General features: G+C 40.3%; 1 non-coding gene across 1 annotated transcript; it reads left to right on the top strand.

Annotated features, from left to right (window-relative positions):
- The first annotated feature begins 3,739 nt into the window (after positions 1 to 3,739).
- LOC136173903 (U6atac minor spliceosomal RNA) lies at positions 3,740 to 3,865 on the top strand. Its single transcript, XR_010664367.1, has one exon. It is a non-coding gene; the product is annotated as a U6atac minor spliceosomal RNA (small nuclear RNA).
- Positions 3,866 to 5,594: the final 1,729 nt, after the last annotated feature.

The raw sequence follows: 5,594 nt of genomic DNA, 5'->3' as shown, positions 1-5,594 counted from the left end.
CAATATTCACTGACTCTTTGACGCCATTCTACGCAACCACCTCTGCCATCACCTTGGACAACAGGAATCTGCTTATCCAACAGGAGGACTCCTGTCTCCACAACTTCCTGAGCTTCAGTTGTCTTATTAGGCTTTATCCACTCCAATCATCCATATAGGTGTAGCCCAAATCCTATATCCTCTATCCCCAACAATTCAAGGACCCAAATTTAAACTCTAAGATTCCAGTCCTTAAGTATGATTTCCTGTCCTTAGAGTACACTCAATCTCTCAATCCCTATGCCCACTTTTCACATTTTTTAGCATCCAGTCCCTTGGCCTTAGGAGGTAGTGAGCTGCTTATTTCTATGGATATTTAGGAACAAGAAGGATGATCCCCTGTCAGGGACGTGACAGAGGCCTACCTTGACCTTTTGAGAAAGCCATGTTGCCCTAAAATGTGGAGGGATACAGAATTCAAGGACATATTGCAACTGTGATTTTTTTTTTTTTTTTTTGGAGTGCAGCTGTGATTTAAATGCTTGATTCTAGTAGCTGCAGGGACCTGACCTTCCAATGAGTTTTTAATATTTAAATGACCAAGGTTAAAAATTAGGCACTAAATAAGGACAAAATAATTGAAGCGCTAATTACTGAAAAACCTTAGCGGAATTAAGAAACCATGTGTGTTAATTTAAATAAGCTGAGCAATAGGGGTGAGGGGTTAAGAGGAACAAACTGTCATGTATAAAATAGACAAGCTATGAGGATATGTTGTCCAACACAGGGAATATAACCATTATTTTATGATAATATAAATAGTGTATGACTTTTAAAATTGCACACAGGACCTCCCTGGTGGCTGAGATGGTAAAAAATCTGCCTGCAGTGCAGGAGACCCAGGTTCAATCCCTAGGTCTGGAAGATTCCCTGGAGAAGGGAATGCCAGACCCACTCCAGTATTCCTGCCTGGAGAATTCCATGGATGGAGGACCCTGGTGGGCTACAGTCCATGGGGTCACAAAGATTCGGACATAACTGAGTAAACTAACACTTTCACTTTTCTCACATGTAACTGATAATAGTATGTCAGCTATACTTCAAAAAGATAGACAAACAGATATAAATAAATAAAGCTGAGTTGACTGAACTGAACTGAACTGAAAGCTGAGTTATGTTACAGTCAGTACCTTGCAAATGCAAAAAACAATGATACCCAAGAGTTTGTAATTAAGGTAATACCTAATTTACAGAAGGAAAATGGTGCTGCTCAAGAATCATTAACAGTGTTTAGGGCCATAACATCTGCCTTAAATCCAGTATACTGAGGTGAATTAGAACTTGCCTCAGCTTTTAGACTCCAATTTAGATCAGACTTAATTACAAAATGTATTTGCTGTAATAAGAAAGATAACACAAGAAAAAGAATCCTATATGAAACGGAAATATATACATGACACACACCAGCGTACTTGCTTGTAAATATCTGAAAAGCACATCAGTCACCTCAGCAGAGAGGAAGTGCGAAGGAGATGTGGAGACTTAATTGTATCTTTACATAGCTTTGGAAAGTTGAACCACACACAAGGTTAATTTTTACATTTTTCATCAAATATTAGTTGCAGGTACATAAAAATAGTACAGATATTGAATAGTACAGATATTGCATAGTACATATTTCATTTTAAACAGTCTCACTCCTCAGGAGGAACCACTTTCTCCCAATATTGTTCATAGTTCTTCTGATGGTTACTTTGATATCTCTAAACAATACACTTTTGATACTTTCTTGATTTACTAATTTTCTGTATTAACTCTTCTTCTCAAAAATGAGCTCACTTACATTGTCCCATCTCCATTCTGCCCAGCATAGTCATATTACTACTTTTTGGTCTTTTGTTGTTCCTTTTCTCGGCTTAAATTAAGTTTGCCCCCTCCTCATCCTACCAACAGTAGAAAATAGATAATATCTTTCGGCTCCCTACTGGTACTTACAGATTGATCATAAACCTTTGTATTTTCACATTTGAAAATAAAAAAGAAAGAACAAGAATCCTAAAGTTGCCAACTAAGTGAAAGCAGAGCAACAGGTCAAACACGTTTACAAACTTGTGACCAATCTGAAACCTGTCAATGGTCATCTCCAGACTGCCAGGATGGAAACACTCCTGCATAGAAATTCTAAGCATTTATTGGACTTGGGATTATGGCCTTAGTATTCTTACACTGCCATCAAGGCAGACAATCATCTGTCTTTTTTAGCTTAAGAGATCAAATAAGAGGATATTTTATGCATCAGAGAATAACATCTCAGACATTGGTTTCCAATTGATAAAATCAAAGAACCATATGTTAGAAGAGATGTTATAAGAGACCTTCAAAACTCCTGGGACCATCTAATATAACTAAGGAATTATTTTTCTTTTCCTTGAGGAACAAAAGGAAGTTAATAAGACCATAACTATTGCTTGTAAGCTATTTATAAGAAGATCTATGTGCCTCCTTTCCAGAAGATGAATACACTGCAAGAGGAGAAAATATAACACCTGCCACAAACTTTGCTCAAAGCTCTTCATTAGAACTTCCCCGGTGGTCTGGTGGTTAAGAATCCAGCTGCCAATGCAGGGGACAGAGTCAATCCCTGGTCCAGGAAGACTCCACACATCACGAGGCAACTAAGCTTGTGCAGCAGAACTACTGAACCTGCCCTCTAGAGCCCACGTGCTACAAGTACTGAGCCCACAGGTCAGTTACTGGAGCCTGCAAGCCTAGAGCCTGTGCCCCACGGGAGAAGACTCGCAATGAGAAGCTGCGCCCCGCAACTGGAGGAGCAGCCCCCACTTGCTGCCACTAGAGAAAGCCCACATGTAGCAATGAAGACACAGCACAGCCATAAATAAATAAACATATACTTTTTAAGAAAGCTTCTGTGTTAGAAGATTGTGCTAACTTGCTTCCTATGGTTCTTCTAGAGGACAGAAAGACTCTCACCTCCCGTCGTCCTGAGTGAATTAAGAGAATTAATCATTGACAGACACAAAGGACCCAAGATTTATGCTCTGAATAAAGTCCAAGAAAAGAACCAGACCTCCTTGCCATCACTACTGTTTTCTACTGAAATACCTACGGCATTTCTGCCGAAGACGAGAGAACTATGAGCAAAACCTTTCTACTATGTCCCATCACCAAGCTCTGCCACCTTGAGTTCCAGAGCTATTGACAGCTTTAAATCTCACTTTTGACAGAAAACTCGAAGCAAGGTAAACAAAATAAGATTATTTCCTAGCACTGTATTTGATAGCAAAAAATGGGTAGACAAAACCGTTTGACTTAAAGAGTCCTAAACTGTCCATCTCATTGCAAGGAAAATGATATCAATAGCTGCTAATAACCCTCCAGAGACATCCTCTAACCTGGGAAAAGTCCTATGACACTTTATTCAATGGTTGACTGGACAAGTAATTGCTGAGCTTCCTGGCAACCCCAGAGCATCACACAAGTGGTTATTATATAGCTGGCTCCCTATGTAGCACTGAAATAATATTCCATGCAAAAGTTCAAAGGGGAGGAAAGGAGATGCAGTGAGAATAGTTTTAGCATTCCCACAGACGGGAAGCTGATCTTTATCATCTGATGTGCAATCAGACACTGGATGGATTTAGTCCACCTCTTTACTTTTCAACAAGAATCCTAACTTGATGTTTAAGAGCTGCCACTGTTACTGTTGGTGGTTTTAATCCCCCTTTAAAAATATGTATAGGTGTTGCATGAAAGGAGAGAAGGTTAGCATTCCCCTTGACAAGGATGGAAGAGGTCCTCAGGCCTGGCAACACACATATGGTTAAGTCACTACCACCTACTTTGTAGCATCTAACCACTGGTTTTTGTTTTGTTTTGTGCAAATAGGAACTAAAAGGATAAACTTATCAAACCCATTAAACTTGTTTAAAAAAATGTATAGAACTTTGCTAGGTAATTTAAACCTGAAAACAATTTGTAAAATCCTTCTGTTGTTTTATACCATGGTCTGTCTGTCGCTAAGTCATGTCTGACTCTTGCAACTCCATGGACTGTAGACCGCCAGGCTCCTCTGTCCATGGGATTCTCCAGGCAAGAATACTGGAGTAGGTTGTCATTTCCTTCTCCAGGGGATTTTCCCAACCCAGCAATCAAACCTGGGTCTCCTTCTTTGCTGGTAGATTCTTTACCAACTGAGCCATCAGGGAAGCCCTTGTATTTTTACCATGGAATACTAAGCAAATACCAAACTGTTCAAATGAAGTAAATCGGGGGAAATGTATCTAGCTTGTCAGATTTGCTTAGCCACCCCCATTATGACCAAAACTTCTTCAGGAAAATTACACAAGGCAAAAGCTAGTTTGAAACTAATGTCACAGGGGGAAATTGTTCTAAATAAGTTGAGTTTTAAAAGAAAAATAATGAAGCCACTAGCTTAAAAACAAAATCAATTTTAAAAGATAGAGATCCAATAGGGACTACTCTGCATTTAAAATGACTAAACTCTTTCATTTAATGCAAGCCAGGTATGATGTTTACACAAACCATTACAAGTTGCTGGAATATATGAAATCCTAAGGAATCCAATAACACACGCTGTGGGATGAATCACACAAAGCTTCTGAATATAAATAGCAGAGACAACCCAAATTTGAGATTTGAAAACTTAAAAAATGAGATCTGACATCTTTGATAGCAGTGCTTGTATTAATAATGGCACTTTGAAGTCTGTATGAAAAAGAAAATAAATAAGCAAATCCATGTAATTTTACAATGCATATACCCATTAACAAGTTACCCTAACAAGCTGATGGCAGCAAATGGTACCTAAAGGGTGTCTGTCCCAAAGCCTGGGATGAGGAGTGTTTATGGCTTCCTGTCTCCCAGCCACACGAAGTTGCCTTGGTGACTTTCTGTCTCAAACTGGTTTGCTCTCCAAAAATACAACAAGCCAGATGCCTGTGGGTTCGGGTATGTCTAATTGAGCCACACTGAGCACCAAATGACCTAGAAATGTTTAATCTAGCTTTTGTCAAAACAAATTACTGGGATGTTCTCCTGCCCCTTAGGGACTAATTTATAACTGGATCCCAAGTTCTATGCAATGCTGTGGGCCAAGGTGATGCCCCCCCTTCACCCTGCATGCAGAGTCTCTGGGTGTGATGCTCTGATAGGAAGAGGAACCACTCTAACATCGTGAGACTAAGAGGATGGCGCTCCCCAGGTGGCTCAATGGTAAAGAATCTGCCTGCCCATGCAGGAGGTGCAAGAGATGCAAGGAGACACGGGAGACGTGGGTTCCATCCCTGGGCTGGGAGATCCCCAGGAGAAGGGAATGGCTACCCACTCCAGTATTCATGCCTGGAGAATTCCATGCACAGAGGAGCCTGGCAGGCTATAGTCCATGGGGTCGCAAAATCCAGTCGCACATGACCGAGCACACACTCATACAATAAGAGGATGGCCACATGAAATTCTGTGAGGGTCCTGGAGAAAGGTGTGCATTTGGGCCTTTTGTTCCTTAAAGAGCTCTTTTTTTGGAAAGAGAGGCTTGGTATGCTCTCAAATTGCCCAGTGAAGTATTGCCAATGAGATTA

Source organism: Muntiacus reevesi, chromosome 8 (genome assembly GCF_963930625.1).
Source record: "Muntiacus reevesi chromosome 8, mMunRee1.1, whole genome shotgun sequence".
In the NCBI taxonomy this organism is placed as follows: domain Eukaryota; kingdom Metazoa; phylum Chordata; class Mammalia; order Artiodactyla; family Cervidae; genus Muntiacus; species Muntiacus reevesi.
This window is presented reverse-complemented; position numbering and strand designations above follow the sequence as displayed.